At 41.8% G+C, this 12072-nt stretch overlaps 1 pseudogene across 1 annotated transcript in view; it reads right to left on the bottom strand.

Moving 5' to 3' along the window:
• Positions 1-486: 486 nt before the first annotated feature.
• Positions 487-12072, bottom strand: part of LOC116550651 — a 76873-nt pseudogene continuing 65287 nt past the window's right edge. Inside the window, exon 2 of the transcript XR_004268517.1 lies at positions 487-2437. The product of XR_004268517.1 is annotated as a mitogen-activated protein kinase kinase kinase 3 pseudogene (transcript). The remainder of the gene's footprint in view (positions 2438-12072) is intronic.

Consider the following 12072-nt stretch of genomic DNA (forward strand, 5'->3'; position numbering starts at 1 on the left):
ATAAAAGTGCATCGTCAACATACAACGAAGGCTTTGGCTTGCTCTGTGCCTGTGGGGATGTAGGCATGGCTGGTAGGGCTGCCTGGCACTAATCCCCAGCTCCCTGGAGACGCCCATCCCTGGGCACTGGCTTATTTTTTTTTTTTTCCTTTAATCACAACAACTCCCAAGGAAACTGGGTATTGAGAGGGAAGAGCTCTAGCAATAGGCACATTTTGGGCGGGAGGGGCAGGAAGAAAGGACCAGCGCCCAGGCTGAGGTAAATATAGCCAACTCTAAGCTGCTTGGAGATGCTGTTTCCCCAACCCTTGCTGTCATTCCTCCCCCAGGGGAGGAGCTAGAAGGGAAAAAGACTGAGAACTCATGGGGATAGGCAAGGCTGGCTAAAGAAAAACAGAGCTGGCGATTTTGGACACAGCCGGTGGCAGCACATGGGCTTTCCCTTCTACCAGACTGAGTGGGCTCTGGCCTAGCAGGAGCGCTGTATTAGCCCTCCTCAGCCGAAGGTCTCTGGCGAGCCTCCACAAAAATGCACCTCAGGAAGTCCCGGCCATGTTCAGAGATGTGGGAGGGCAGCTGAGGATTGGTGGGCTGGTTGGCAATCTTGAAGATGGCAGCCATAGCTTCATACTCTGCCCACGGTGGTTTCTCTGTCAGCATCTCCACCACAGTGCAGCCCAGGCTCCACACCTCTGCTTTCCTTCCACAGCCCTCACCACTGATCACCTCAGGACTCATCCAGTAAGGTGTGCCAGTGACGGAGGGCATGCCCGTCCCGACATGCAGACCGTCTGCCGGCGTTTGCTGGCCCCAGAGTCCCCCAGCTTCACATTCCCAGCAGAGTCTCGATGGATGCTGGCTCCCTTCATGTCCCGGTGAACGATCATGTTACTGTGCAGATAGGACATGCCCTCCAGGATCTGCCACGTGTACTTTTGGGTCACGCTTTCTGTCAGAGCACCATAGGCCTTCAACTGGTCTTTCACGGAGCCTCCTGGCATGTACCCCATGAAGATGGTCAGGGTCTTCTCAGCACGGTCCTGCAGACAGCCATAGTACTGCACGATGTGGTCATGCTGCAAGTTCTTTAGCAACTGGATCTCCCACTCCAGAGCACTCACCTCCTTGCTTGTCTCAGGCCTGTCTGGGTCAAACTGGACCTGCTTGGAAGCAAGTTCACGTCCCGTGTCCACGTCATAGCACAAATAGACCCTGCCGAAGGCACCCTGGCCGAGGAGCTTTCCCCGGCGCCAACTGATGGGGGCACTGGAAGAATGGTTGGCACATTCCTCTCCTGCACAGAGAGGGCATTCTGGCTGTCTGCACTCCGCAGGCGCCACGGGGGTCCAGGTATTGCTCAGCTAGACCCATGTTCTCGCCATTTGTGCTCAGGGAGCGGCTGGAGGGCACCAGGGTGAACAAGTTGTCTTGATGACGCCGTATTCGGGGAAATGTTCTTCTGCCATCGCTGTAGTCCCTGTGGTGCACAGATACACGGTAGCGCCGGGGGTAGGTTCCAGCTTTGACCCCTTTGTCATAGAGCCGAGTTTCCTGATCTGAGTATTCCTGTCTGTTGTCAGGGAAGCTCTGGGCACGGGACATTCGTGATTTCCGGAAGGATGGGCTGTCTGCTGACCTGTCCAAGGGTTGGCAGATTCCAGACCAGGAATTTTCTGCACTGCTCAGGGGATCCAGCACGCACTGCTCGCTGGTCTGTGGGATGAACTCCCCGTCACTGTTGATGCGGGTGTAGGACCCCTGCCGGGAAATGCGCTGCTGCCGCTCGGGAACATAGCCGGGGTGGTGAGCTTCGGCCGAGGTTCTGCGAGCTGACGGAGGGGTGCCTGCTTCTGGGCTCAGGGGGCTGGTAGATAGGGTTTATATCCCCTGCGGGCTGGGAAGCCTTGATCCGCACCTGCCTGGGCACCTCAGAGTGGGGGGAGGAACCGTTACGGTTTCTGTCCTGGGACAGCAGCAATATCCTAAGGCTTTTCATGCTTGAGCTTCTGTCCAAAATGTCAATTGCTTTGTCAAGATCATCTTGGTTTTCAGCAGGGTGGAGAGCTCGTTGTTCATGTCGTGTAGATCAAGAGGTTGTCCACATACTGTTGTCACCTTGCGCTCCACGTCTTCGTACTTCACAGGCCGGCGGAACGCCGTAATTCGTCTGTCCCCGTTGTGCTCAAACTTGATTCTGACGCCTCTGAAAACTTTCTTTCTCACTGGCCCCTGCACACGAGCTTGTCACTGCGCGGCTGTTCAGACGGGCGGAGCTGCTGCTGTTGTGGTTTTTCTGCCTATGTGAGCGACCCGTGTCCTTGTTCTTCGCCGTCTCCTATCCAGGCATCGGTGACGTCGGTTCATCGGGAGGGCCACCAGGTCGTTCATGACTGAGTTCAATGCCCCCGTTCGTCCATGGTGGCGGCGGCGGCGGCGTCTCGGGCCCGTGAGTGTCACCTCCGCAGCCGGGGCTGCGTGCCGGGGTCCCGGGCGGCGGGGACCGGCGGGCCGGGCTCCGGGCGGGGGGCGCGGGCTGCGCTCGGGGCCCTGCCGCCTCCCTAGGCTCCGGCTCCGCCCGCGGCCGGGCGCTGTGGCTTGGGCAGGGTGGCCCGCTGCATCCCGGGCGCTCCTGGGCTCGGCCCAACCCGGCCTCGGCAGCGCCGCTCGGCCTGCCCGCCAGTCCCTCCGTCCGGCCTCGTTCTCCACCTCAGGGACGCTGTTTTTTTGTTTGTTTGTTTGTTTGTTTATTTTTAGACATAGTCTTGCTCTGTTGCCAGGTGCCAGGCTGGAGTGCAGTGGCGCGATCTCGGCTTACTGCAACCTCCGCCTCCTGGGTGCAAGCAATTCTCCTGCCTCAGCCTCCTGAGTAGTTTAAATTACAGGCATGCGCCACCATGCCCAGCTAATCTTTGTATTTTTAGTAGAGACGGGTTTTCACCAGGTTGGCCAGGCTGGTCTTGAACTCCTGACGTCAGATAATCCGCCCATCTCGGCCAAATTTTGTTCTTAATACTGCCTTAGATGTGTCCCAGAGATGATCATATGTTGTATCATTGTTCTTATTAGTTTTAAATGGCTTCTTGATTTCTGCCTGAATTTCATTATTTACCCCAAAGTCATTCAGAAGCAGGTTATTCAATTTTCATGTAATTGTATGGTTTTTAGTGACTTTCTTAGTCTTGATTCCTAGTTTGATTGTGCTGTGCTCCAAGAGATTGTTTGTTATGATTTTAGTTATTTTGGATTTCCTGAGGAGTGATTTTTCTATTATGTGATCTATTAGAAAATTCTAATAATTTTCTATTATGTGATCAATTTTAGAGTATGTGCCATGCGGTCATGAGAAGCATGGGTATTCTGCCCACAGGAAGGCAGAGGTGAGGAAGCTGTGGAGGCATGATGAGGGAGCACCTTCTGGAGACTGTGCATGGTCATGCTAGAGGTGGTGGCTGGCTCAGGTCTGGATGCTTTTTCTGTTCTCTGCAAGCAGGAGTGATTGCTTAAAGAGGGAGAGGATCTGCTATTCTCTATGCAGTGTTAGTGCCAGGGCAGGTCACTAGGAAAGTCAGAATTTGCTGGCTCTGTGCCCATCAAGACTCAGCCTGCAGTGGTGGTGACAGCAGTGGAGGTATGGCTGGACTTCACTTGTGTGCACTGTTGGGCTAGGTAAGCAAACCCCACCTGTTCAATCAGCAGCAAAGCGATGTGTGCTGGGAGGCAGCGGGTGATCTGGTGCACACCAGGAGACGCTACCTCACTGGGGCGCTCCATCAGTCAGGCATGACCTGACAGTGCAGGAGCAATCTTTATGGCCAGTTTATGTATGTGCTTTACAGTATAATTCAATGCATCTATATTAACTTAAAAAGACTACATATATGTTAGCTAAAGAAAGTAGATAATTAAAACCATTATTTAGATGAGCAAAGCAGAGCAAGTGATCATCTGAGGCAAAGTGTTTTATATTTGAATTGAAATGAAAAATATTTACGTATATCTATTACTTTTCAATTTTGTGTCATTTTTGGAAAAACATTATATTTTTAATTAAACTGTAATCCCTAGAGTTAGTTTTGAGGTTCCTCTACTGCATCTCATACTTATCTCTCTACTAAACTTTCCGTATAACCCATTGTGAAGTTCTATAGTTTCTTTCTCCTCAACATCTATACATCTAATTCTTTCTTTGCTTTGTCTTTGTCTTTTTCTCCAAGACAGCCTTTCATACCAATATCTTAACAAGTCTTCTCTTCAATTAAATGCCCCACATTTAAAGATTAATTGTGCATTTTTACTTCAAAGCATTAACATATTTTCCACTGTTGATGTATGTAAGAGGGTCTTCTGCTTACTTAAGTGCTTCTGCAATATGGCTTCTTACCGTGTCATTAGCAACATGTCAACTTCCTCTTTCCAGGAACCCAAAAGGAACTCAAATCCACAATACAGCCAAACACATCCTCTCTTTTCCAGCCTTTGCCTTTTTATTGTGGTTTCTGCTTGGTCTTGATTTTCAAATTCATTCTTTCAAAATCTTATGCAAATATCAGGATCCTATTAATCAAGCATCAGAGTCTCATTCATCAAGCCTCAGGTTCCCATCCAAAAAGCATACTTCAGGAAGCAATCCTTGATCTCCCTTACCTATGTGAAGCCACTCCTCTGAACTCTCCTGTATCACTTATATCCTGATTATTAATATGCGTATTTGTAGGGTTATCTTATTAACAACCTTGTCCTCTCCTGACACTGTATCATCTCAAGAGCAAACTTTCTTATTTATAATTTCGTTCTCCGCATTGCCTAATTTTGCATCTTACAATGCTATTTCCTAGTTTTTCTTATGTATTTGAAAACTAAATTGAATTTTTTTTGACAGGTAATAAAGCATTTCATTCATAAAAGGAAGCATATAGTTGAAATAAGTAGCAGTTAAAGAGGTATTTATACGATCAAATATATTAAGAAAATTTGTTGTTCTAGTTTTTAATGTACCAGAGTTCTATTTTCGATTCTTTTTCTTTTTTAACCCTTTTCTTCCTTACGTTCTTTCATTTTTGCTATATACGTATTTATATTGACACAGTATGACTATTTCTATTCCCTGATATCAAAGATTTCTTTCTCTATTTGATTTTTCCCTAGGGTTAGGCAGAGTGATTTAGAATAAACCAAATTTGACATGAATCCTTACACATTTCTACAAATGTCAAAGTTTTAAATTGTGTACCTCTGTATAGAATTTATAAAATCTTGACTTACTGTTGGATTCTGCTTTGAGCAACAAAACACACCATGCTTAAAATTGAGTTCATCTGCAGAACACAAAGTAATGTCAAAAAATACTACTCAGAATATCACTTCCTCAGAAATATCTGAATATATTCAACATACCTATCTATAAAACAGCAAACTTCTAAGCTGTGGAAGTGAACAAAATTGGTATTAGCAGTGACTTCCCTGTGGGAGGAAGGGTGGCGGTGTAAGGGCTGAGTAAATTCTGTATAAAGTCTATATATGTTTGGGAGCATTTTCAACAGCTAGTCTTTCAGGAAGTCATTCCATTTATGGCTTTTTTGGTCATTTTGCACAAAATCACCTGGATAAATTTAATGTTCACATTTTGAGAAGAAACCTGCTCAGTTTGGGTGTGTTCACTTCTTTTGAAACACTGATGTTGAAAGCTACATGGAGATCTTTTGAGAGGCCACATGCTTGAGATTCTATTTTTAAATTTTCATGACAGCGTTTACGCTCTCCTGAGCATGGTGGATCTAAGTTTCTACTGAAGCATGTAATTACCAGAAATGACTTAGCATCCACCATGTGGTGCCAAGTAACCGTAATGCAAGCAATGTCAGAAAGAGAAGATTAGCAAGTTAGAAACAGTGAGATAACTCAGACTCACATGCTCTGGAAAACACTCTCACCATTGCTAGTAGCACAGAGAACTATCTTTACCAGAAATGCTTATGTAATCTTTAAAGTCCCCTACATCAAAGAAAATAAAGGGGCTGCTTTTTTTGTTTGGAAAAAAGACACATGACATCATTGACTGAATGCCACACTCTTCCAAAACGATTTCTTACCCAACTTGTCATTTTATTTTACTGACTCCACTATTCGGTTTGCTCCTTTGGATTAGAATATTATCTATAGAAGATAACTCTCAAAACCCATAGCTATGAGATGAAAGACCTGGGAATGGGGTTGAAGATGAACCTGTAATTTAGCTGTTGGGGTACACAGGAATCACCTGTAGAGACTATTAAAATGACACGTTCCTGGACTCACCCTGAAAAGATTTAGATTCAGTGGGTTTAGAATTAAGCTGCGCAATCTTCATTTTTCTGAAGCGCTGCGACTTTGGACCAGATGGGAAAGATATCACTCTAATTTGAAAAAAGCTATTCTTTAGCCTCTACCTTAGTCCATTTGTGTTGTTATAAAGGAATACTTGAGATGAGTAACTTGTAGGAAAAGAGGTTTATTTGTCTCACGGTTCTGTAGGTTGTACAAGAGGCACGGTCCCAGCATCTGCTTCTGTTCCGGCTTTTAGTCTGTTTCCACTGACAGTGAATGGTGAAGGGGAGTTGGTGTGTGTAGAGATCTCGCGGCAAGAGAGTAAGAGGGGAAGCATTCCCCATTTCTCTTGGGAGAAACGTCAAGCTCTTTTTAACAGCCAGATCTCAAAAGGACTGAGGAACTAATGAAGCTACAGTGAGAACTCACTAATTACCATGAGAACAGCATCAAGCCATTCATGATGGATTCACCTTCAGGACCCAAACACCTCCCCTTTGACCACCTCCAACACTGGGGATCAAATTTCAACATGAGATTTGAGGGGTCAAACTAACCAAACTATAGCATCCTCTTTGTATTCCCAGTGTAAACTGTGGACAAGCAGAATTCTAGAGTCTTTCAGGAGCATAACAGAACTGCAAAATTACAGATTCACCCAATCTATAGAATCAGAATTTGAATTTTGACAAGGTCTGCAGGTGGTTCCTATTCACATAGAATGTGAGAAGCACCACTTCAGCAGACATACAGGATTTAGTTCCTGCTGTGTCATTAATTGGATTAGCTGTTACATTGAATAGAGAAGGAAAAGTAGTGTGTAGAAGAGTGAGTTTGGATGGAAAGGCAAGCCTTGTTTGGAAGATGGTGGGGGAAGGTTTGAAGCAGTTTGGTGGAAACAATATGGGAACAGAACTGGCAAGCCAAGCGAGGCAGATTTCCCAATGATTTTGCGGGCCCTTCCACGCTGTATTAAAATGTGCCATCCTGTGTTTTTTCTCTTTAGTTTAAAACTGTTTTATTTATGCAAGATGTGGCTGACACATGTAATTTCAGCACTTTGGGAGGCTGAGGCAGGTGGATCACTTGAGCTCAGGAGTTCGTCACCAGCCTGGGTAACAGCAAATCCCCGTTTCTGTAAAAAAAAAAAAACAAACAAAATAGCTGGACATAGTGGCATGAGCCCTTGGTCACAGCCACTGGGGAGGCTGAGGCAAGAGAATCACTTGAGCCCAGAAGGTGGAGGTTGCAGTGAGTTGAGATCACACCACTGCACAACCTTGGGTAATGGGAGAGAAACTGTTTCTCAAACAACAACAACAAAAATAAAAACATAAACAACAAATATTCTATTTAAACTCCTAGTATTTGATAGTACAGTAGAAAGAATATAATTAATAATAATTTAGTGCATATTTCAAAATAGCTACAAAAATATAATTGAATATTTCCAATAAAAAAAGATAAATGTTTGAAGTGATAGGTATCCTGGTTACCCTGATTTGACCATTACATATTGTACATAGATATTTATTAAATATTACATGTATCTCCCAAATATTTAAACTATTATACATCAATAGAGTTAAAGCACATAACAATATTATATTTATGTAACTCAATTATACTTTGGATTTTGCATGAAGCAGTTTTCATAAATTACTATTATGGGCTATTTACTGTGCTTTAGTATTTGACTGCTAGAACAGATAGACAGTTTTAAACCCTCCCTGTTTTGAAAATGTGTACAGATTGAAACAGTCATAGTTATTGAATAATTCAAAAGGAAAATATCTGATTTTCCTCAGGTAGCCACGATCTTTAAGCTTGGCTACAGATGCATTTTTCCTGAGCCAGATGATCTCAATTCAGATTAAAGTTTCAAGCGAAACCTAGGAGCTGTATTCTCTGAATGAGTCCTAAATGTGGTGAAATAAGTTCAACTATTTTGAACATTTACCATGCAGAATAAATTTTATGATAATAAATTAAATCACATAATCTAATGAACATATTTCTTCTCACTTAGCAAGAGAACTGTTACCGCTAAATACTAAAAGCTGTGTATTTAATTGATGAAAGCATGTTTATTACATTAGAAATACATAAAGTTACCCTGTAATGCGACTACCACACAAAGTTCTGTCTCATTAATTCCAAAGAGACATAGTGCAAGTTTTGTGGTAATTTTGACAATAAAATTTCTTAGTGTTTTAATTTGGATTTCATAATCTTCCTTGCCAAATAATTATTTAACTTCACAAATGCAGGCTTTGTAATAATTAATTGGTATTTAATTATCATATAACCAATAAGATTATAATCTCTATATGAAGTTTTATTTCATTTAAAATAAATGTTCATTTTAATGTAAATTTTATTTCAGATTAATATCAGTGATAGTTTTCCACATGAGATAGTAAACTTGGTTTACACTGTGAGCAAGCAAGTAATCATCTTTCAAGATCAGCAAGGAATCTAGGTTTTGTTCTTTCTGAAAATTGCCCTGATGTTGCATTGTCATTTTAAAACATAAGTCTGTATCACATACTTTGGTCCCTTGAAACTCTAAATATAATAATATTTTGATTTATGACATTACAATTAATGAGAAAAAGATAAAAATAATGGAAAACTAAGAGGTGTAATTCCGGGTTCAGTGCACTAATCTAGACAGTATTCTTGTCCCTTAATAAAAAGTGACAAGAATCACATATATTTATTTATATTTGATGTATTACTGTTCTCTAAATTTCCATAATGAAAAGAATCACCTAAGGTACTTGTTAAAATACCACTTCCTGGGGCTTTCTCTGAAGATTCTGAGTTACTGGAATTGAAATGAGGCCTTGGAATTTGTACTTTTTTCAAGGACCTAAATAATTTAAATCATCAAGGGAGATTGGAAAATACTGTTCTTATATTAAGATCTAGAAAAAGAAATTTAGAATCACTGGTGCCTGAACGAGAATATATAGATCAGTTCTCTCAATCTTATTTGCATTTAAAATATTCTGATGGTCAAGGCACGCCTAGACCAATTAAATATTAATTTCTAAAGTGGGATCCAAGTGTTAGAATGAGTAATTGGGAAACTGCCTCAGAGAAGAGTATAACAGCCAACCAAGTGGTTTCAGAGAATCTGAATAGATTTGACAGAGAAAGACCAGGAAAAGAAACATAAGATTAAAAATGCCTATTTTTTAAGGTGATAAAATTGATATCGCCAGGGCTGCTGCTTGCTCACACAGTCCAGATATTTATTGAATTAGGAATCCAAGGCGGTGGTTTTAAAACTTGACTATGCACAGAATTATGTGGAGGGTTGGTTTAAACAGTTTGGTTGGTCCCAGCCCCAGCGTTTATAATTAGTAGGTCTGGGATGAGTCCCAAGATTGAAATTTGTAATAAGTTCCAGGTGAAGCTGATGCTGCTGTTTCAGATAACACACTTTGAGAACAAACGTTCCAAGGGAAGTTACAGTAAAGATGAGCTATATGGAATGGGCATGATGGGACTGTATTAGAGAAAGCCTAGGACTGGGTAAGATGTTATTCTGATAGAACACCTCCTGCCTAAGATTACAATAAATATAGCCAATCCTAACAGAGTGCCTACTATGTGTCAGGTCTTGTTCTAAGCATTCTATATAAATTAAGTGATTTCATCTTTACAGTAATCCTACATGACAGATATGCTCTTATTGTTTGTATTTTATGGCTGCATAAGTTGAGGCGCAGGGAAGTTAAGCAATTTGTTCAAGGCAATGTAGATAGTAAATTGTGGAGCTGAAGGATGAGGGTTCTGCCTTCCAGGTCCATGCTGTTAACAACTGTTATACTGAAAGAAGTGAAGATGAGTACGCTTTATTCAAACAATAGATGTTTATGTCTGCTTGTGGATCAGATACGTGGTCTGGACCAGAAATCAAAGTGGAAGTAAAAGGAAAAAGGATAGCCAGACAGGAACAATCTTACATGTGTATTACAGAAAGAAGAGGACCAATTTAAGAAGGAGTTTAAGATACTGTATTTCAGTTGGGCCTTCCTGAAAATGTGTGGAGATAGTAAAGATACATAAACCATTAGGGGCATATCCCACGACTGCAGGAAAAGAAATAGCATAATGTTCTCATTCATATGTGGGAGCTAAAACCATTGATCACATGAAGGTAGAGAGTAGAACAGTGTAGTTACCAGAGGATGGAAAAGGAAGGAGGGAGAAGTGGATGAAGAGAGGTTGATTAATGGGTACAAAAATACAGCTAGATAAAAGGAATCATTTCTAGTGCTCAATAGCACAGTTAGGTGACACAGTTAACAATAATTTATTGTAGATTTCAAAATAGCAAGAAAAGAAGATTTGGAATTTTCCTAACACGAAGAAATAAATAAATGTTTGAGGTAATAGATACTCTATCTGATTTAATCATAACACATTATATGCAAGTATTAAAATATCACATATATTCTTAAAAGTGATTTAGCACAGGCTGGGCGCAACAGTTCACGCCTGTAATCCCAGCACTTTGGGAGGCTGAGGTAGGCAGATCACTTGAGGTCAAGAGTTCCAGACCGGCCTGGCCAACATGGTGAAACTCCATCTCTACTAAAAAGATAAAAATCAGCCAGGCATTGTGGTGGGTGCCTGTAATACCAGCCTCTTGGGAAGAAGAGGCAAACGAATCATTTGAACCAAGGAGGTGGAGGTTGCAGTGAGCTGGGAGTGTGCCACTGCACTCCAGTCTGGGTGATAGAGCCAGACTCCACCTCAAAAAAAAAAAAAAGATTTAGCATAAAGGAATGCTATTCAAGGGGTTAAATATGAATACCCTGAAGAATAACCACATGTGGAAGGGTATTGGCTTTCACTAGGCCAGTGGGAGCACAGACTTGGCAACATTTATGGCAGTTTTATCAATCTGCAAAGATGATTTTTAGTTAGAAGAACATTTTGGAGTTTTTTTTTTTCATTTAATTATCAAATATTTATTTACTATATTCTAGACATAAAGGCACTAAGGATTTGGCAGTGACCAAACAAGAAAATGTTCCTCTTGGGATGATGCTTACATTCTAGCGAGGGGAGTGATAATCAACAAAATAAATGTAATAAGTTATATATTAATAAAATGTTGTAGAGGAAAATGAAGCAGAAGAAGGAAAACATGATGGGAATGGTGAGGGGAGTAATCATCAACAATAAAATAAGTATGGTAAACTACATATTGATAAAATGTTTTAGAGGAAAATGAAGCAGGATTAGGAAAACATAATGGGAATGGTACAGGTGTGTGAAAAGGTGATGTGAATAAAGTGGTCAGAGAGGTTCTCCCTGATAAATTGATAATTGAACAAACATTGGAATGAAATGAAGTGTGAGGAAAAGGGATATCATGAGACCATAGAGTCCTAGAATGAGCAACTCGGTTTCACAAAATGAAGCACGGGTGCCTGTGTCCTACATGGATGGGCTCAAGGACAATATAGTCCCCTTGTACCTGAAGAGACCAGTATCAACTGGAAAGAAATAACCCAAACACGGTTGTAGGCAGAATTTCCTATGGAAAAGGTTTAGCTCCTCTACAGCTGGCAAGGGGACTACAGGTTTTTTGCTATGTAATTCTAATGGGCTACAAATGGATGTCAACTGGAATTGATACACACACACACACACACACACACACACACACACACACATATACGTTTTATATATACGTATATAATGACCTAAATATCCATTATATATACATATATAAACTAATTAAAT

Source organism: Sapajus apella, unplaced genomic scaffold (assembly GCF_009761245.1).
Source record: "Sapajus apella isolate SASKATOON/1434 unplaced genomic scaffold, GSC_monkey_1.0 scaffold8, whole genome shotgun sequence".
NCBI lineage: Eukaryota > Metazoa > Chordata > Mammalia > Primates > Cebidae > Sapajus > Sapajus apella.